Here is a 23,448-nt window from a genome sequence, read left to right as displayed (position 1 = left end):
CCATAGAATGTAATGCAGCACAGCCCCCATAGAATGTAATACAGCACTTACCCATAGAATGTAATGCAGCCAGCCCCCATAGAATGTAATACAGCACAGCCCCCATAGAATGTAATACAGTACAGCCCCTATAGAATGTAATACAGCACAGCCCCATAGAATGTAATACAGCACAGCCCCATAGAATGTAATACAGCACAGCCCCCATAGAATGTAATACAGCACTTCCCCATAGAATGTAATACAGCACAGCCCCCATAGAATGTAATACAGCACAGCCCCTATAGAATGTAATACAGCACAGCCCCATAGAATGTAATACAGCACAGCTCCCATAGAATGTAATGCAGCACAGCCCCCATAGAATGTAATACAGCACTTACCCATAGAATGTAATGCAGCCAGCCCCCATAGAATGTAATGCAGCACAGCCCCCATAGAATGTAATACAGCACTTACCCATAGAATGTAATGCAGCCAGCCCCCATAGAATGTAATACAGCACAGCCCCTATAGAATGTAATACAGCACAGCCCCATAGAATGTAATACAGCACAGCCCCTATAGAATGTAATACAGCACAGCCCCATAGAATGTAATACAGCACAGCTCCCATAGAATGTAATGCAGCACAGCCCCCATAGAATGTAATACAGCACTTACCCATAGAATGTAATGCAGCCAGCCCCCATAGAATGTAATACAGCACAGCCCCCATAGAATGTAATACAGCACAGCCCCATAGAATGTAATACAGCAGAGCTCCCATAGAATGTAATACAGCACAGCCCCTATAGAATGTAATACAGCACAGCCCCATAGAATGTAATACAGCACAGCCCCTATAGAATGTAATACAGCACAGCCCCATAGAATGTAATACAGCACAGCTCCCATAGAATGTAATGCAGCACAGCCCCTATAGAATGTAATACAGCACAGCCCCATAGAATGTAATACAGCACAGCCTCCATAGAATGTAATACAGCACAGCCCCATAGAATGTAATACAGCACAGCCCCCATAGATTGTAATACAGCACAGCCCCTATAGAATGTAATACAGCACAGCCCCATAGAATGTAATACAGCACAGCCCCATAGAATGTAATACAGCACAGCCCCATAGAATGTAATACAGCACAGCTCCCATAGAATGTAATGCAGCACAGCCCCCATAGAATATAATACAGCACAGCCCCATAGAATGTAATACAGCACTTACCCATAGAATGTAATGCAGCCAGCCCCCATAGAATGTAATACAGCACAGCCCCCATAGAATGTAATACAGCACAGCCCCATAGAATGTAATACAGCACAGCTCCCATAGAATGTAATACAGCACAGCCCCTATAGAATGTAAAACAGCACAGACCCCATAGAATGTAATACAGCACTTACCCATAGAATGTAATACAGCACAGCCCCATAGAATGTAATACAGCACAGCCCCATAGAATGTAATACAGCACAGCCCCATAGAATGTAATACAGCACAGCCCCATAGAATGTAATACAGCACAGCCTCCATAGAATGTAATACAGCACAGCCCCATAGAATGTAATACAGCACAGCCCCATAGAATGTAATACAGCACAGCCCCATAGAATGTAATACAGCACAGCCCCATAGAATGTAATACAGCACAGCCCCATAGAATGTAATACAGCACAGCCCCATAGAATGTAATACAGCACAGCCTCCATAGAATGTAATACAGCACAGCCTCCATAGAATGAAATACAGCACAGCCCCATAGAATGTAATACAGCACAGCCCCATAGAATGTAATACAGCACAGCCCCATAGAATGTAATACAGCACAGCCCCATAGAATGTAATACAGCACAGCCCCATAGAATGTAATACAGCACAGCCCCATAGAATTTAATACAGCACAGCCCCTATGGAATGTAATACAGCACAGCCCCATAGAATGTAATACAGCACAGCCCCATAGAATGTAATACAGCACAGCCCCATAGAATGTAATACAGCACAGCTCCCATAGAATGTAATACAGCACTTACCCATAGAATGTAATACAGCACAGCCCCTATAGAATGTAATACAGCACAGCCCCATAGAATGTAATACAGCACAGCCCCATAGAATGTAATACAGCACAGCCCCCATATAATGTAATGCAGCACTTCCCCATAGAATGTAATACAATACAGCACTTCCCCATAGAATGTAATACAGCACAGCCCCATAGAATGTAATACAGCACAGCCCCATAGAATGTAATACAGCACAGCCCCATAGAATGTAATACAGCACAGCCCCCATAGAATGTAATACAGCACTTCCCCATAGAATGTAATACAATACAGCACTTCCCCATAGAATGTAATACAGCACAGCCCCATAGAATGTAATACAGCACAGCCCCATAGAATGTAATACAGCACAGCCCCATAGAATGTAATACAGCACAGCCCCATAGAATGTAATACAGCACAGCCCCATAGAATGTAATACAGCACAGCCTCCATAGAATGTAATACAGCACAGCCTCCATAGAATGAAATACAGCACAGCCCCATAGAATGTAATACAGCACAGCCCCATAGAATGTAATACAGCACAGCCCCATAGAATGTAATACAGCACAGCCCCATAGAATGTAATACAGCACAGCCCCATAGAATGTAATACAGCACAGCCCCATAGAATGTAATACAGCACAGCCCCATAGAATGTAATACAGCACAGCCCCCATATAATGTAATGCAGCCAGCCCCCATAGAATGTAATACAGCACTTCCCCATAGAATGTAATACAATACAGCACTTCCCCATAGAATGTAATACAGCACAGCCCCATAGAATGTAATACAGCACATCCCCCATAGAATGTAATACAGCACTTCCCCATAAAATGTAATGCAGCACAGCCCCCATAGAATGTAATACAGCACTTCCCCATAGAATGTAATACAGCACTTACCTATAGAATGTAATACAGCACAGCCCCATAGAATGTAATAGAGCACAGCCCCATAGAATGTAATGCAGCACAGCCCCCATAGAATGTAATACAGCACAGCCCCATAGAATGTAATACAGCACAGCCCCATAGAATGTAATGCAGCACAGCCCCCAGAGAATGTAATACAGCACAGCCCCATAGAATGTAATGCAGCACAGCTCCCATAGAATGTAATACAGCACTTACCCATATAATTTAATACAGCACAGCCCCTATAGAATGTAATACAGCACAGCCCCATAGAATGTAATACAGCACAGCCCCAGAGAATGTAATACAGCACAGCTCCCATAGAATGTAATGCAGCACAGCTCCCATAGAATGTAATACAGCACAGCCCCATAGAATGTAATGCAGCACAGCTCCCATAGAATGTAATACAGCACTTACCCATAGAATTTAATACAGCACAGCCCCTATAGAATGTAATACAGCACAGCCCCATAGAATGTAATACAGCACAGCCCCAGAGAATGTAATACAGCACAGCTCCCATAGAATGTAATGCAGCACAGCTCCCATAGAATGTAATACAGCACAGCCCCATAGAATGTAATGCAGCACAGCTCCCATAGAATGTAATACAGCACTTACCCATAGAATTTAATACAGCACAGCCCCATAGAATGTAATACAGCACAGCTCCCATAGAATGTAATGCAGCACAGCTCCCATAGAATGTAATACAGCACTTACCCATAGAATGTAATAAAGCACAGCCCCTATAGAATGTAATACAGCACAGCCCCATAGAATGTAATACAGCACAGCCCCATAGAATGTAATACAGCACAGCCCCATAGAATGCAATACAGCACAGTCCCATAGAATGTAATACAATACAGCACTTCCCCATAGAATGTAATACAGCACAGCCCCATAGAATGTAATGCAGCACAGCCCCCATAGAATGTAATACAGCACTTCCCCATAGAATGTAATACAGCACAGCCCCTATAGAATGTAATACAGCACAGCCCCATAGAATGTAATACAGCACAGCCCCATAGAATGTAATACAGCACAGCCCCCATAGAATGTAATACAGCACAGCCCCATAGAATGTAATACAGCACAGCTCCCATAGAATGTAATACAGCACAGCCCCTATAGAATGTAAAACAGCACAGACCCCATAGAATGTAATACAGCACTTACCCATAGAATGTAATACAGCACAGCCCCATAGAATGTAATACAGCACAGCCCCATAGAATGTAATACAGCACAGCCCCATAGAATGTAATACAGCACAGCCCCATAGAATGTAATACAGCACAGCCTCCATAGAATGTAATACAGCACAGCCCCATAGAATGTAATACAGCACAGCCCCATAGAATGTAATACAGCACAGCCCCATAGAATGTAATACAGCACAGCCCCATAGAATGTAATACAGCACAGCCCCATAGAATGTAATACAGCACAGCCCCATAGAATGTAATACAGCACAGCCTCCATAGAATGTAATACAGCACAGCCTCCATAGAATGAAATACAGCACAGCCCCATAGAATGTAATACAGCACAGCCCCATAGAATGTAATACAGCACAGCCCCATAGAATGTAATACAGCACAGCCCCATAGAATGTAATACAGCACAGCCCCATAGAATGTAATACAGCACAGCCCCATAGAATTTAATACAGCACAGCCCCTATGGAATGTAATACAGCACAGCCCCATAGAATGTAATACAGCACAGCCCCATAGAATGTAATACAGCACAGCCCCATAGAATGTAATACAGCACAGCTCCCATAGAATGTAATACAGCACTTACCCATAGAATGTAATACAGCACAGCCCCTATAGAATGTAATACAGCACAGCCCCATAGAATGTAATACAGCACAGCCCCATAGAATGTAATACAGCACAGCCCCCATATAATGTAATGCAGCACTTCCCCATAGAATGTAATACAATACAGCACTTCCCCATAGAATGTAATACAGCACAGCCCCATAGAATGTAATACAGCACAGCCCCATAGAATGTAATACAGCACAGCCCCATAGAATGTAATACAGCACAGCCCCCATAGAATGTAATACAGCACTTCCCCATAGAATGTAATACAATACAGCACTTCCCCATAGAATGTAATACAGCACAGCCCCATAGAATGTAATACAGCACATCCCCCATAGAATGTAATACAGCACTTCCCCATAAAATGTAATGCAGCACAGCCCCCATAGAATGTAATACAGCACTTCCCCATAGAATGTAATACAGCACTTACCTATAGAATGTAATACAGCACAGCCCCAATAGAATGTAATACAGCACAGCCCCATAGAATGTAATACAGCACAGCCCCATAGAATGTAATGCAGCACAGCCCCATAGAATGTAATACAGCACAGCCCCATAGAATGTAATGCAGCACAGCCCCCATAGAATATAATACAGCACAGCCCCATAGAATGTAATACAGCACTTACCCATAGAATGTAATGCAGCCAGCCCCCATAGAATGTAATACAGCACAGCCCCCATAGAATGTAATACAGCACAGCCCCATAGAATGTAATACAGCACAGCTCCCATAGAATGTAATACAGCACAGCCCCTATAGAATGTAATACAGCACAGACCCCATAGAATGTAATACAGCACTTACCCATAGAATGTAATACAGCACAGCCCCATAGAATGTAATACAGCACAGCCCCATAGAATGTAATACAGCACAGCCCCATAGAATGTAATACAGCACAGCCCCATAGAATGTAATACAGCACAGCCTCCATAGAATGTAATACAGCACAGCCCCATAGAATGTAATACAGCACAGCCCCATAGAATGTAATACAGCACAGCCCCATAGAATGTAATACAGCACAGCCCCATAGAATGTAATACAGCACAGCCCCATAGAATGTAATACAGCACAGCCCCATAGAATGTAATACAGCACAGCCTCCATAGAATGAAATACAGCACAGCCCCATAGAATGTAATACAGCACAGCCCCATAGAATGTAATACAGCACAGCCCCATAGAATGTAATACAGCACAGCCCCATAGAATGTAATACAGCACAGCCCCATAGAATGTAATACAGCACAGCCCCATAGAATGTAATACAGCACAGCCCCATAGAATGTAATGCAGCACAGCTCCCATAGAATGCAATACAGCACTTACCCATAGAATTTAATACAGCACAGCCCCTATGGAATGTAATACAGCACAGCCCCATAGAATGTAATACAGCACAGCCCCATAGAATGTAATACAGCACAGCCCCATAGAATGTAATACAGCACAGCTCCCATAGAATGTAATACAGCACTTACCCATAGAATGTAATACAGCACAGCCCCTATAGAATGTAATACAGCACAGCCCCATAGAATGTAATACAGCACAGCCCCATAGAATGTAATACAGCACAGCCCCCATATAATGTAATGCAGCCAGCCCCCATAGAATGTAATACAGCACTTCCCCATAGAATGTAATACAATACAGCACTTCCCCATAGAATGTAATACAGCACAGCCCCATAGAATGTAATACAGCACATCCCCCATAGAATGTAATACAGCACTTCCCCATAAAATGTAATGCAGCACAGCCCCCATAGAATGTAATACAGCACTTCCCCATAGAATGTAATACAGCACTTACCTATAGAATGTAATACAGCACAGCCCCAATAGAATGTAATACAGCACAGCCCCATAGAATGTAATACAGCACAGCCCCATAGAATGTAATGCAGCACAGCCCCCATAGAATGTAATACAGCACAGCCCCATAGAATGTAATACAGCACAGCCCCATAGAATGTAATGCAGCACAGCCCCCAGAGAATGTAATACAGCACAGCCCCATAGAATGTAATGCAGCACAGCTCCCATAGAATGTAATACAGCACTTACCCATATAATTTAATACAGCACAGCCCCTATAGAATGTAATACAGCACAGCCCCATAGAATGTAATACAGCACAGCCCCAGAGAATGTAATACAGCACAGCTCCCATAGAATGTAATGCAGCACAGCTCCCATAGAATGTAATACAGCACAGCCCCATAGAATGTAATGCAGCACAGCTCCCATAGAATGTAATACAGCACTTACCCATAGAATTTAATACAGCACAGCCCCTATAGAATGTAATACAGCACAGCCCCATAGAATGTAATACAGCACAGCCCCAGAGAATGTAATACAGCACAGCTCCCATAGAATGTAATGCAGCACAGCTCCCATAGAATGTAATACAGCACAGCCCCATAGAATGTAATGCAGCACAGCTCCCATAGAATGTAATACAGCACTTACCCATAGAATTTAATACAGCACAGCCCCATAGAATGTAATACAGCACAGCTCCCATAGAATGTAATGCAGCACAGCTCCCATAGAATGTAATACAGCACTTACCCATAGAATGTAATAAAGCACTTACCCATAGAATTTAATACAGCACAGCCCCTATAGAATGTAATACAGCACAGCCCCATAGAATGTAATACAGCACAGCCCCATAGAATGTAATACAGCACAGCCCCATAGAATGCAATACAGCACAGTCCCATAGAATGTAATACAATACAGCACTTCCCCATAGAATGTAATACAGCACAGCCCCATAGAATGTAATGCAGCACAGCCCCCATAGAATGTAATACAGCACTTCCCCATAGAATGTAATACAGCACAGCCCCCATAGAATGTAATACAGCACTTCCCCATAGAATGTAATACAGCACAGCCCCCATAGAATGTAATACAGCACTTACCTATAGAATGTAATACAGCACAGCCCCATAGAATGTAATACAGCACAGCCCCTATAGAATGTAATACAGCACAGCCCCCATATAATGTAATGCAGCCAGCCCCCATAGAATGTAATACAGCACAGCCCCATAGAATGTAATGCAGCACAGCCCCATAGAATGTAATGCAGCACAGCTCCCATAGAATGTAATGCAGCACAGCTCCCATAGAATGTAATACAGCACAGCCCCATAGAATGTAATACAGCACAGCCCAATGGAATGTAATACAGCACAGCTCCCATAGAATGTAATGCAGCACAGCTCCCATAGAATGTAATACAGCACTTACCCATAGAATGTAATACAGCACAGCCCCTATAGAATGTAATACAGCACAGCCACATAGAATGTAATACAGCACAGCCCCATAGAGTGTAATGCAGCACAGCTCCCATAGAATGTAATGCAGCACAGCTCCCATAGAATGTAATACAGCACTTACCCATAGAATGTAATACAGCACAGCCCCTATAGAATGTAATGCAGCACAGCCCCATAGAATGTAATACAGCATTTACCCATAGAATGTAATACAGCACAGCCCCTATAGAATGTAATGCAGCACAGCCCCCATAGAATGTAATACAGCACAGCCCCTATAGAATGTAATACAGCACAGCCCCATAGAATGTAATACAGCACTTACCCATAGAATGTAATACAGCACAGCCCCTATAGAATGTAATGCAGCACAGCCCCCATAGAATGTAATACAGCACTTCCCCATAGAATGTAATACAGCACAGCTCCCATAGAATGTAATACAGCACTTACCCATAGAATGTAATACAGCACAGCCCCAATAGAATGTAATACAGCACAGCCCCATAGAATGTAATACAGCACAGCCCCTATAGAATGTAATACAGCACAGCTCCCATAGAATGTAATACAGCACAGCCCCAGAGAATGTAATGCAGCACAGCCCCATAGAATGTAATACAGCACAGCCCCTATAGAATGTAATACAGCACAGCTCCCATAGAATGTAATACAACACAGCTCCCATAGAATGTAATACAGCACTTACCCATAGAATGTAATACAGCACAGCCCCCATAGAATGTAATACAGCACAGCTCCCATAGAATGTAATACAGCACAGCCCTCATAGAATGTAATACAGCACAGCCCCATAGAATGTAATACAGCACTTACCCATAGAATGTAATACAGCACAGCCCCTATAGAATGTAATACAGCACAGCCCCATAGAATGTAATACAGCACAGCCCCATAGAATGTAATGCAGCACAGCTCCCATAGAATGTAATACAGCACTTACCCATAGAATGTAATACAGCACAGCCCCTATAGAATGTAATACAGCACAGCCCCATAGAATGTAATACAGCACTTACCCATAGAATGTAATACAGCACAGCCCCTGTAGAATGTAATACAGCACAGCCCCATAGAATGTAATGCAGCACAGCCCCATAGAATGTAATACAGCACAGCCCCATAGAATGTAATACAGCACAGCTCCCATAGAATGTAATACATCACAGCCCCATAGAATGTAATACAGCACAGCCCCATAGAATGTAATGCAGCACAGCCCCCATAGAATGTAATACAGCACTTCCCCATAGAATGTAATACAGCACAGCCCCATAGAATGTAATACAGCACTTACCCATAGAATGTAATACAGCACAGCCCCATAGAATGTAATACAGCACAGCTCCCATAGAATGTAATGCAGCACAGCCCCATAGAATGTAATACAGCACAGCCCCCATAGAATGTAATGCAGCCAGCCCCCATAGAATATAATACAGCACAGGCCCCATAGAATGTAATGCAGCACAGCCCCCATATAATGTAATACAGCACAGCCCCTATAGAATATAATACAGCACAGGCCCCATAGAATGTAATGCAGCACAGCCCCCATAGAATGTAATACTGCACTTCCCCATAGAATGTAATACAGCACAGCCCCATAGAATGTAATACAGCACAGCTCCCATAGAATGTAATACAGCACAGCTCCCATAGAATGTAATACAGCACAGCCCCTATAGAATGTAATGCAGCACAGCCCCCATAGAATGTAATACAGCACAGCTCCCATAGAATGTAATGCAGCACAGCCCCATAGAATGTAATGCAGCATAGCCCCCATAGAATGTAATACAGCCAGCCCCCATAGAATGTAATACAGCACAGCCCCCATAGAACGTAATACAGCACAGCCCCATAGAATGTAATGCAGCACAGCCCCATAGAATGTAATACAGCACTTCCCCATAGAATGTAATACAGCACAGCTCCCATAGAATGTAATACAGCACTTACCCATAGAATGTAATACAGCACAGCCCCTATAGAATGTAATACAGCACAGCTCCCATAGAATGTAATGCAGCACAGCCCCATAGAATGTAATGTAGCCAGCCCCCATTAAATGTAATACAGCACAGCTCCCAGAGAATGTAATGCAGCCAGCCCCCAGAGAATGTAATACAGCACAGCTCCCAGAGAATGTAATGCAGCCAGCCCCCATAGAATGTAATACAGCACAGCTCCCATAGAATGTAATAAAGCACAGCTCCCATAGAATGTAATAAAGCACAGCCACCATAGAATGTAATGCATCACAGCCCCATAGAATGTAATGCAGCACAGCCCCCATAGAATGTAATACAGCACAGCTCCCATAGAATGTAATGCAGCACAGCCCCATAGAATGTAATGCAGCATAGCCCCCATAGAATGTAATACAGCCAGCCCCCATAGAATGTAATACAGCACAGCCCCCAGAGAATGTAATACAGCACAGCTCCCAGAGAATGTAATGCAGCCAGCCCCCATAGAATGTAATACAGCACAGCCCCCATAGAATGTAATAAAGCACAGCTCCCATAGGATGTAATGCAGCACAGCCCCCATAGAATGTAATGCAGCCAGCCCCAATAGAATGTAATACAGCACAGCCCCATAGAATGTAATACAGCACAGCCCCTATAGAATGTAATACAGCACAGCTCCCATAGAATGTAATGCAGCACAGCTCCCATAGAATGTAATACAGCACAGCCCCAGAGAATGTAATGCAGCACAGCCCCATAGAATGTAATACAGCACAGCCCCTATAGAATGTAATACAGCACAGCTCCCATAGAATGTAATACAACACAGCTCCCATAGAATGTAATACAGCACTTACCCATAGAATGTAATACAGCACAGCCCCCATAGAATGTAATACAGCACAGCTCCCATAGAATGTAATACAGCACAGCCCTCATAGAATGTAATACAGCACAGCTCCCATAGAATGTAATACAGCACAGCCCCATAGAATGTAATACAGCACAGCCCAATGGAATGTAATACAGCACAGCTCCCATAGAATGTAATGCAGCACAGCTCCCATAGAATGTAATACAGCACTTACCCATAGAATGTAATACAGCACAGCCCCTATAGAATGTAATACAGCACAGCCACATAGAATGTAATACAGCACAGCCCCATAGAGTGTAATGCAGCACAGCTCCCATAGAATGTAATGCAGCACAGCTCCCATAGAATGTAATACAGCACTTACCCATAGAATGTAATACAGCACAGCCCCTATAGAATGTAATGCAGCACAGCCCCATAGAATGTAATACAGCATTTACCCATAGAATGTAATACAGCACAGCCCCTATAGAATGTAATGCAGCACAGCCCCCATAGAATGTAATACAGCACAGCCCCTATAGAATGTAATACAGCACAGCCCCATAGAATGTAATACAGCACTTACCCATAGAATGTAATACAGCACAGCCCCTATAGAATGTAATGCAGCACAGCCCCCATAGAATGTAATACAGCACTTCCCCATAGAATGTAATACAGCACAGCTCCCATAGAATGTAATACAGCACTTACCCATAGAATGTAATACAGCACAGCCCCAATAGAATGTAATACAGCACAGCCCCATAGAATGTAATACAGCACAGCCCCTATAGAATGTAATACAGCACAGCTCCCATAGAATGTAATACAGCACAGCCCCAGAGAATGTAATGCAGCACAGCCCCATAGAATGTAATACAGCACAGCCCCTATAGAATGTAATACAGCACAGCTCCCATAGAATGTAATACAACACAGCTCCCATAGAATGTAATACAGCACTTACCCATAGAATGTAATACAGCACAGCCCCCATAGAATGTAATACAGCACAGCTCCCATAGAATGTAATACAGCACAGCCCTCATAGAATGTAATACAGCACAGCCCCATAGAATGTAATACAGCACTTACCCATAGAATGTAATACAGCACAGCCCCTATAGAATGTAATACAGCACAGCCCCATAGAATGTAATACAGCACAGCCCCATAGAATGTAATGCAGCACAGCTCCCATAGAATGTAATACAGCACTTACCCATAGAATGTAATACAGCACAGCCCCTATAGAATGTAATACAGCACAGCCCCATAGAATGTAATACAGCACTTACCCATAGAATGTAATACAGCACAGCCCCTGTAGAATGTAATACAGCACAGCCCCATAGAATGTAATGCAGCACAGCCCCATAGAATGTAATACAGCACAGCCCCATAGAATGTAATACAGCACAGCTCCCATAGAATGTAATACATCACAGCCCCATAGAATGTAATACAGCACAGCCCCATAGAATGTAATGCAGCACAGCCCCCATAGAATGTAATACAGCACTTCCCCATAGAATGTAATACAGCACAGCCCCATAGAATGTAATACAGCACTTACCCATAGAATGTAATACAGCACAGCCCCATAGAATGTAATACAGCACAGCTCCCATAGAATGTAATGCAGCACAGCCCCATAGAATGTAATACAGCACAGCCCCCATAGAATGTAATGCAGCCAGCCCCCATAGAATATAATACAGCACAGGCCCCATAGAATGTAATGCAGCACAGCCCCCATATAATGTAATACAGCACAGCCCCTATAGAATATAATACAGCACAGGCCCCATAGAATGTAATGCAGCACAGCCCCCATAGAATGTAATACTGCACTTCCCCATAGAATGTAATACAGCACAGCCCCATAGAATGTAATACAGCACAGCTCCCATAGAATGTAATACAGCACAGCTCCCATAGAATGTAATACAGCACAGCCCCTATAGAATGTAATGCAGCACAGCCCCCATAGAATGTAATACAGCACAGCTCCCATAGAATGTAATGCAGCACAGCCCCATAGAATGTAATGCAGCATAGCCCCCATAGAATGTAATACAGCCAGCCCCCATAGAATGTAATACAGCACAGCCCCCATAGAACGTAATACAGCACAGCCCCATAGAATGTAATGCAGCACAGCCCCATAGAATGTAATACAGCACTTCCCCATAGAATGTAATACAGCACAGCTCCCATAGAATGTAATACAGCACTTACCCATAGAATGTAATACAGCACAGCCCCTATAGAATGTAATACAGCACAGCTCCCATAGAATGTAATGCAGCACAGCCCCATAGAATGTAATGTAGCCAGCCCCCATTAAATGTAATACAGCACAGCTCCCAGAGAATGTAATGCAGCCAGCCCCCAGAGAATGTAATACAGCACAGCTCCCAGAGAATGTAATGCAGCCAGCCCCCATAGAATGTAATACAGCACAGCTCCCATAGAATGTAATAAAGCACAGCTCCCATAGAATGTAATAAAGCACAGCCACCATAGAATGTAATGCATCACAGCCCCATAGAATGTAATGCAGCACAGCCCCCATAGAATGTAATACAGCACAGCTCCCATAGAATGTAATGCAGCACAGCCCCATAGAATGTAATGCAGCATAGCCCCCATAGAATGTAATACAGCCAGCCCCCATAGAATGTAATACAGCACAGCCCCCAGAGAATGTAATACAGCACAGCTCCCAGAGAATGTAATGCAGCCAGCCCCCATAGAATGTAATACAGCACAGCCCCCATAGAATGTAATAAAGCACAGCTCCCATAGGATGTAATGCAGCACAGCCCCCATAGAATGTAATGCAGCCAGCCCCAATAGAATGTAATACAGCACAGCCCCATAGAATGTAATACAGCACAGCCCCTATAGAATGTAATACAGCACAGCTCCCATAGAATGTAATGCAGCACAGCTCCCATAGAATGTAATACAGCACAGCCCCAGAGAATGTAATGCAGCACAGCCCCATAGAATGTAATACAGCACAGCCCCTATAGAATGTAATACAGCACAGCTCCCATAGAATGTAATACAACACAGCTCCCATAGAATGTAATACAGCACAGCCCCATAGAATGTAATACAGCACAGCCCCCATAGAATGTAATACAGCACAGCTCCCATAGAATGTAATACAGCACAGCCCTCATAGAATGTAATACAGCACAGCCCCATAGAATGTAATACAGCACTTACCCATAGAATGTAATACAGCACAGCCCCTATAGAATGTAATACAGCACAGCCCCATAGAATGTAATACAGCACAGCCCCATAGAATGTAATGCAGCACAGCTCCCATAGAATGTAATACAGCACTTACCCATAGAATGTAATACAGCACAGCCCCTATAGAATGTAATACAGCACAGCCCCATAGAATGTAATACAGCACTTACCCATAGAATGTAATACAGCACAGCCCCTGTAGAATGTAATACAGCACAGCCCCATAGAATGTAATGCAGCACAGCCCCATAGAATGTAATACAGCACAGCCCCATAGAATGTAATACAGCACAGCTCCCATAGAATGTAATACATCACAGCCCCATAGAATGTAATACAGCACAGCCCCATAGAATGTAATGCAGCACAGCCCCCATAGAATGTAATACAGCACTTCCCCATAGAATGTAATACAGCACAGCCCCATAGAATGTAATACAGCACTTACCCATAGAATGTAATACAGCACAGCCCCATAGAATGTAATACAGCACAGCTCCCATAGAATGTAATGCAGCACAGCCCCATAGAATGTAATACAGCACAGCCCCCATAGAATGTAATGCAGCCAGCCCCCATAGAATATAATACAGCACAGGCCCCATAGAATGTAATGCAGCACAGCCCCCATATAATGTAATACAGCACAGCCCCTATAGAATATAATACAGCACAGGCCCCATAGAATGTAATGCAGCACAGCCCCCATAGAATGTAATACTGCACTTCCCCATAGAATGTAATACAGCACAGCCCCATAGAATGTAATACAGCACAGCTCCCATAGAATGTAATACAGCACAGCTCCCATAGAATGTAATACAGCACAGCCCCTATAGAATGTAATGCAGCACAGCCCCCATAGAATGTAATACAGCACAGCTCCCATAGAATGTAATGCAGCACAGCCCCATAGAATGTAATGCAGCATAGCCCCCATAGAATGTAATACAGCCAGCCCCCATAGAATGTAATACAGCACAGCCCCCATAGAACGTAATACAGCACAGCCCCATAGAATGTAATGCAGCACAGCCCCATAGAATGTAATACAGCACTTCCCCATAGAATGTAATACAGCACAGCTCCCATAGAATGTAATACAGCACTTACCCATAGAATGTAATACAGCACAGCCCCTATAGAATGTAATGCAGCACAGCTCCCATAGAATGTAATGCAGCACAGCCCCATAGAATGTAATGTAGCCAGCCCCCATTAAATGTAATACAGCACAGCTCCCAGAGAATGTAATGCAGCCAGCCCCCAGAGAATGTAATACAGCACAGCTCCCAGAGAATGTAATGCAGCCAGCCCCCATAGAATGTAATACAGCACAGCTCCCATAGAATGTAATAAAGCACAGCTCCCATAGAATGTAATAAAGCACAGCCACCATAGAATGTAATACAGCACAGCTCCCATAGAATGTAATGCAGCACAGCCCCATAGAATGTAATGCAGCATAGCCCCCATAGAATGTAATACAGCCAGCCCCCATAGAATGTAATACAGCACAGCCCCCAGAGAATGTAATACAGCACAGCTCCCAGAGAATGTAATGCAGCCAGCCCCCATAGAATGTAATACAGCACAGCCCCCATAGAATGTAATAAAGCACAGCTCCCATAGAATGTAATGCAGCACAGCCCCCATAGAATGTAATGCATCACAGCTCCCATAGAATGTAATGCAGCCAGCCACCATAAAATGTAATGCATCACAGCCCCATAGAATGTAATGCAGCCAGCCCCATAGAATTTAATGCAGCACAGCCCCCATAGAATGTAATGCAGCACAGCCCCATAGAATGTAATGTAGCCAGCCCCCATAGAATGTAATGCAGCCAGCCCCCATAGAATGTAATGCAGCACAGCCCCATAGAATGTAATGCAGCCAGCCCCCATAGAATGTAATGCAGCACAGCCACCATACAATATAATGCAGCGCTGCCCAGCCCTATAGAATGTAATGCAGCCAGCCCCCATAGAATGTAATGCAGCACAGCCCCCATAGAATGTAATGCAGCACAGCCCCATAGAATGTAATGTAGCCAGTCCCCATAGAATGTAATGCAGCCATGCCATGTAATAATAAAAAAAAAACACTGACTCTACTCACCTTTCCTCTTGCCCCGAGCTGCTGCAGCCTCCGGTCTCAGCAGCTGAATTCTGCCCGCCCGCTCACACAGCAGGTGCGCGATGATATGATGTCATCGCGCACCCGCAGTGTTAGCGGCAGACAGAGCGGGGAATGATGGGAGAGGGAGCGACAGCAGACGCTCACTCCCCATCATTGCATTCAACTGTACCGGCGTCTATGACGCCGGTACAGTTGAATGCGGGGCCAGCCCGGGAGTGTGCCGACAGCGGGGGGAGTGTGCCGACAGCGGCACACTCGAGCGGCCCACTACTGCCATCGGCCCTTCTGGCATTTGCCTAACTGCCCGATGGCCAGTCCGGCCCTGCCCCCAGCACTGATTAGCAGCTCTGTGTCACTATACAATGTACACAGAGAGCTGTGGCGTGTCAGGGTTATACACAGCTGAACAACCGACATCTGCAGCAGAGAAAACTGTGACTTTATCACAACTGCTGCACCCAGTAAACAAAGTGATACATCACTGGAATCAGGGTCTCTGTTCCCACATCATGCTGCTGTCGGATTACATAGAAAACTTGCTGATATATTCCCTCTAAAGGAACTTACTCTGTATAAAAATACTTTATTGGGCAATCTTTCTAGTCTGTATGACTTTACTGTACTCACAACTGACTACTAAGAAAGTATCAAATACTTTGGCAAGATGAAACATGATCCAAACTACTAAATGAAAATAAAGCAAAATAGTTTCAAAATACATTTATTAATGTTTGCAAGAATTGTTTCCTCCATAAAATATCCCTTTAAATTACACCAAAAGCGAATGGAATGCGCGATTTTAGTTTTAGGGTTTTTTTTTGCTGCGATGCTCTTTGTGCGTCAAAGGTTGACTCAGCCAGAACCCTCATTACCAATGTAGAAACTCCTGGTAATAAGACTAACGTCCGCATATATAAATAAATGCTTGCTTTGGGGGCACAGAATCAGAGAATTATGTAACATCTCTCCATTCCAGCACTGCAGGATTATTACGAGGCTGCACCCACTTGTAAATGAAGCCGTTGCGATAAATTCATTTTAATAGGGGATTGCTGCTGTAGTTATACAATTCCTTACTATTGGTGAAGTGTCTCCAATACGGAGCATCGCTTAAATCCTCTGCGTACACTCACCCCAAAGATGCCTAAAAAGTACCTTAATTTGTTTTACATAAAATGTAAATATTATTTAAGTGTATAAATATATTTAAAATATAAAATAATAAACGTAAACCCGGAATGATCTCTTAGTAATGCATGTATCCTTAAAACGCAGAACCCAAGTGACTCCAACTCCACACTCACATTTTTATATGACGAGAAGCTAATAAAATAACAATTATCACACCGGAGGGCTCGACTGAGAATTCTAATGATTTTACACTATTAAAATAAGATTTAGTTCATTGAGCAAACATTAAAGAAGGATTTAAGCTACTTGTAAAAAATTCATCCGAAACCATTAGTTCATTTCTATTTTAACCCAACGCTCCCCCTGGGTTTCCTGTCTAAGGACATCACACATTAATGTAGTATAGACCATAATGGTAATTGCATTTACATTGACCTCGATAATAAGAAACCTTTTTATGCAAAGGAATACGTAGATTTTAGACGTCAAAATTACATTTTGCACCATTTATGTAAATGATATATCGGAGTGTTTTTTTCAATGTAGGGTCTTCCAGGTTATTCGTGCCCACAGGAATGAGTTGGTTTTATATCATTGCAATAAGCATGCAGAATAAAGTCTAGAAGAATTAATGAAGGTGAAGGAATGTTCTTACCGCACAGAGAGAAGGACTGTGGCTTCCTGTGCACTTCAGGATCTTCTGGTGAGTTTTCCTGAAGCAGTCAATTCACTTTACACCGAGAGGTGGAGTTTATTATCACAGAATCCAGTAAGCTACAAATATAATTTCAGACAGTAATGAATATTCGCCCCAAGGAATCGGCCTTCCTTATTGCAGGTAATAAACATTAAGGAGTGATTCTGTAATCAGAATCTTGTAATAAAGCTTAGCCAATAAGTCCTGCACCTTCCGTGCATACTTTGCCTCCAAATCTGCATTTACCGACCATGCACACATAGTCCCAATATATTGTATGCTACAGCCCTATAGGGGAAAAAGCCCCCATAATGAAAACGCAGCAGGTTATATTGAATCCATTATTGTATGATTACCAAAATGGATAACCTTTAAAAGAGGTTGTCTGGTTTTAAGCTACACGTCTGCATTCACTCTACGTACTTCTGAATCCTCACATTGTGCACCCTGTGCGCTGTGAGGATTCTCCGGTGCCTGTAGAATGCTCCTGGTCACATCCCGACTAGACTGTTCCCATCGCTTGAGACCATGCACGTCTAGTCAGAATGTGGCCGAGAATATTCATATTGCATTCTTGTGTTCACATGACTGCCCACTCCCACTGCCGGCATCAGACAAACAACCACACAGTGAGTAATACGCAGGACGTGAGGATTCACAAGTCTGCAGTCACATAGTAGGACTAAATAGGCTAAAAAGGATATTATCTCCTGATGTGTTTTACAAGTGTAAATGAGTGTTCCCTCATTCAAAATTTAACACCTATTAGCATAAGCAAAAAGTATCCATTGCTAGAACCCTCACTGTGATTCCCACTACTTGTACTATCAGGTAAATAATAAGACACCAACTCATCATCAAGGCATTTAAGGGAAAGCTACTGTATCATGAGAAAGACATTTTGTTTAAATCAGGTTTTTGTGTTAAATGTATTTTTTAAATATTTAATTTTTTTTTACATATCACCAGAATAAAAAAAATGAAATCTTGCAATTTTCACATTGGCCACTAGGGCTTTTTGGACTCTTACTTCCTGTTAGTTTCAGGAAACAACAAATGTGCATAGCTACAATAACAGATTCCAGACCCTATCTCTTATTTTCCGTTGTCTAATGAATGTGTGCAAAGGTCAATTAGAAGGTAGGGGGAGCAGGGTCAACTGTGGCATCACTTACTGTTGTGTTATCTTTGTGGATAATGTATATCTGGATATCTTGAAATTATTGGAAGTATGAGTGTAAATAAGCCCTAGTAGTGAGTGTGAAAATTGCAAGATGTCTATATTTGATTTTTATTACAGATTGTGATATGAATGTTAAATGTTAATGAAGTCAAATCAAATTCAATTTACTCTCAACTCTATACTGAGTACATTGCGTTACCCTAATGGAAGGTTTTGCTGACATTTGCACAAGATATTTCAGTGCACTTAGCTCAGGGCATGCATGGTAACATAGGTACGGGTGATGAGACCAGAACATATTTATATCACCACATAACGTATAGAGGGTGATCTCTTCACTTACGGGGTCTATACACAGAGGCTGACATGTGCTTCGGCTGCAGCTGGATCCGGAGTTCAGACACTAACGCTATGTGCACACGTTCAGGATTTTTTGTGGTTTTTTTCGCGTTTTTTCGCTATAAAAACGCAATAAAACCACATACATTAAGCATCCTATTATTATGATGCAATCCGCAATTTTTGTGCACATGTTGCATTTTTTTCCGTGGCAGAATCGCATTCCGGAAAAAAACGCAGCATGTTCATTCCTTGTGCAGAATCGCGGGGATTCCGCACACATAGGAATGCATTGATCCACTTACTTTCTGCATGTAGCTATGCCCACCATGCGGGAAGAAAGCGGATCATGTGCGGATGGTACCCGGGTGTGGAGGAGAGGAGACTCTCCTCCAGGCCCTGGGAACCATATAATTGTTAAAAAAAAGAATTAAAATAATAAATCGTGATATTCTCACCTTCTGGCGTCCCCTGCAGCCTTCCCGCTCCTCGCGATGCTTCTGTTCCCAGTGATGCTTTGCGGCAATGACCTGTGATGACGTAGCGGTCTCGCGAGATGCTACGTCATCTGAGGTCATTGCCGCTAGGTATTATTGGGAACGGGAGCATCGTGAGGAGTGGGAAGGCTGCGGGGGACGCCAGAAGGTGAGAATATCACGATTTATTATTTTTTTTATATTTTTAACGTTAGATCTTTTTACTATTGATGCTGCATAGGCAGCATCAATAGTAAAAAGTTGGTCACACTTATGAAACACTATGCTTGACAAGTGTGACCAACCTGTCAATCAGTTTTCCAAGCGATGCTACAGATCGCTTGGAAAGCGCTATCATTCTGCAAGCTAATTACCATTGTAAAACGCTAGTGTTTAGTGGGAAAACGCATGCCAATTCGTGTGTGTTACCCCCGTCACAGTTGCGGAATTGCCGCGGAAAATTCCGCGGCAATTCCGGACGTGTGCACATAGCCTAACATGCATGGATAAAGCATCTGACTCAAAGCTTCTTCACAGGATCCTGGAAAAGAAGGGTGATATATATCTCAACTAATCTAATTAGCTGACCAGAGAAAATTGATTATTACTTTATAACTACTTCACATATTCAGAATTTTGCTGCAATAATTCTTTTTGAGGACAATTCAATAAATCATATTTTGCTATAAAAATTATAACATTTTCCTTGGAGTATCGCATCTACTAAGAAGTTCTGAATAAATATATAAACACAACATGTATATCTAACAAGGAAAAAACATTGTAATAAATATAAAAAAACACATTTAATATAAAAACCTGATTTAAACAATGGCTCATTTTCTGATTAAAGATTTTACTTTAAAGTGGCTTTCCATTATTAAGTCTCTTTACTGCATAGACGTCCTCAGTATAAAAATAACAACAATAGCATATATATGTGTATATATATATATATATATATACTATTGTTGTTATTTATTATATATGTTACATGTACGCTGCTAGGTTCAGATAGGGGCAGGACAGATCTCATGAATTCTTTGGAACTCTGGGGGAACTGTTACTTGGGGCAACCGTGTACTGCAGCTTCCTCAGCCACAAGATGGATCCACTTGCTCACACAGATACCATTGATAGAGTCCTCATGAACAGATGAAAAGTGTAGTTTAATGTCACAGCACATTCAGTACAATTCAAGTCTCTTAAAGGGAACCTGTCACCCCAAAATTTGAGTATGAACTGCGGCCACCGGCATCAGGGGCTTATCTACAGCATTCTGTCATACTGTAGATAAGCCCCCAATGTATCCTGAAAGATAAGAAAAACAGGTTATATTATACTCACCCAGGGGCGGTCCCGGTTCAGTTCGGGTCCGATGGGTGTCGCGGTTCGGCGCCTCCCATCTTCATGCGATGACGTCCTCTTCTTTTCTTCCTGCTGCAGCTCCTGCGCAGGTGTACTTTGTCCTGTTGAGGGCAGAGCAAAGTACTGCAGTGCGCAGGCGCCGGGAAAGGTCAGAGAGGACATCATCGCATGAAGATAGGAGACGCCGGACCCGGATCACGACACCCATCGGACCCGAACCGGGACCGCCCCTTGTTGAGTATAATCTAACTTGTTTTTCTTATCTTTCAGGGTACATCGGGGGCTTATCTACAGCATTGCAGAATGCTGTAGATAAGCCCCTGATGCCGGTGGCCGCAGCTCATACTCGAATTTTGGGGTGACAGGTTCCCTTTAAACACAGGCTTCATAAACAGGACAGCTGCTTCTTAGAGGCACATTGACTAACAGTCTCTTTAGATAGCACAGTTCAGCACAGATTAAGATCTTTACAAAAGCACAGGAGTATACAGCATTCCTTCCCAGCACAGTGTAATTGAGGAGGGAGGGGGTTTGCTGAGGGAGATTATCCCTGTACACAACTTCTTCCAGTCCTTATCTTTCCACTCCTGTTAAGGTACCGTCACATTTAGCGATGCTGCAGCGATCTAGACAACGATCCCGATCGCTGCAGCGTCGCTGTGCGGTCGCTGGAGAGCTGTCACACAGACAGCTCTCCAGCGACCAACTATGCGAAGTCCCCTGGTAACCAGGGTAAACCAGGGCCGTGCTTAGTAACCCGATGTTTACCCTGGCTACCAGCGTAAACGTAAAAAAAAAACCACTACATACTTACATTCCGGTGTCTGTCCCCCGGCGCTGTGCTTCTCTGCACCGACTGTGAGCGCCAGCTGGAAAGCACAGCGGTGACATCACCGCTGTGCCCTGCTTTCCGGCCGGCCGACGATTACACAGTGCAGAGAAGCACAGCGCCGGGGGACAGACACCGGAATGTAAGTATGTAGTTTTTTTTTTTTTTACGTTTACGCTGGTAACCAGGGTAAACATTGGGTTACTAAGCGTGGCCCTGCGCTTAGTAACCCGATGTTTACCCTGGTTACCAGTGAAGACATCACTGAATCGGCGTCACACACGCCGATTCAGCGATGTCTGCGGGAGTCCAGCGACGAAATAAAGTTCTGGACTTTCTGCTCCGACCAATGATGGCACAGCAGGGGCCTGATCGCTGCTGCCCATCAAACTCAAAGATATCGCTATCCAGGACGCTGCAACGTCACGGATCGCTAGCGATATCGTTCAGTGTGACGGTACCTTTAAACTTCCTCAACTAGCAGTATAGGGGTAGCTGTATTCCCAAAATCACAATCTGGTCTTATCATAATGTACACATATTTAGGGTCTAAGGGGCAACGTTTCTCCTTATGGAGAGTGACATACCAGCTCTGGCTTGTCAAGGTAAGGAGGCTTATTCGCCGTGCAATGCTCCTCTTGGAAATATAATATGCAAATTGCCTCTTCAGAGAAAAAGAGGACTTAAATTCTATATCGCATATATTTATTAATTCATGCCAGCATAATCTATTTTTAAATCTGCCCTTTTTGAAAATTTTATCGCCAAGACAGGCTATTACACTTGGGATTATTTTGTTTGGAAAAACGAAGGCTAAGGGGTGATCTTACTGTACAACTACATGATGGGACAGTACAAAGACCTTTCTATAGTGATGAGCGAATATACTCGTTACTTGAGATTTTCCGAGCACACTCGGGTGTCCTCCGAGTATTTTTTAGTGCTCAGAGATTTAGTTTTCTTCGTCACAGCTGAATGATTTACAGCTATTAGCCAGCTTGATTACATGTGGGGATTCC

General features: G+C 43.2%; 1 protein-coding gene across 1 annotated transcript in view; it reads right to left on the bottom strand.

Annotated features, from left to right (window-relative positions):
* LHFPL1 (LHFPL tetraspan subfamily member 1) overlaps positions 1–18,269 on the bottom strand; it is a 112,302-nt gene extending 94,033 nt beyond the window's left edge. The window contains exon 1 of the mRNA XM_069747114.1: positions 18,193–18,269. The gene's annotated coding sequence lies outside the window, so the exon portion shown is untranslated. The remainder of the gene's footprint in view (positions 1–18,192) is intronic.
* Between the last annotated feature and the right edge of the window lie 5,179 nt (positions 18,270–23,448).

Source organism: Ranitomeya imitator, chromosome 2, assembly GCF_032444005.1.
Source record: "Ranitomeya imitator isolate aRanImi1 chromosome 2, aRanImi1.pri, whole genome shotgun sequence".
Classification (NCBI taxonomy): Eukaryota; Metazoa; Chordata; class Amphibia; order Anura; family Dendrobatidae; genus Ranitomeya; species Ranitomeya imitator.
This window is presented reverse-complemented; position numbering and strand designations above follow the sequence as displayed.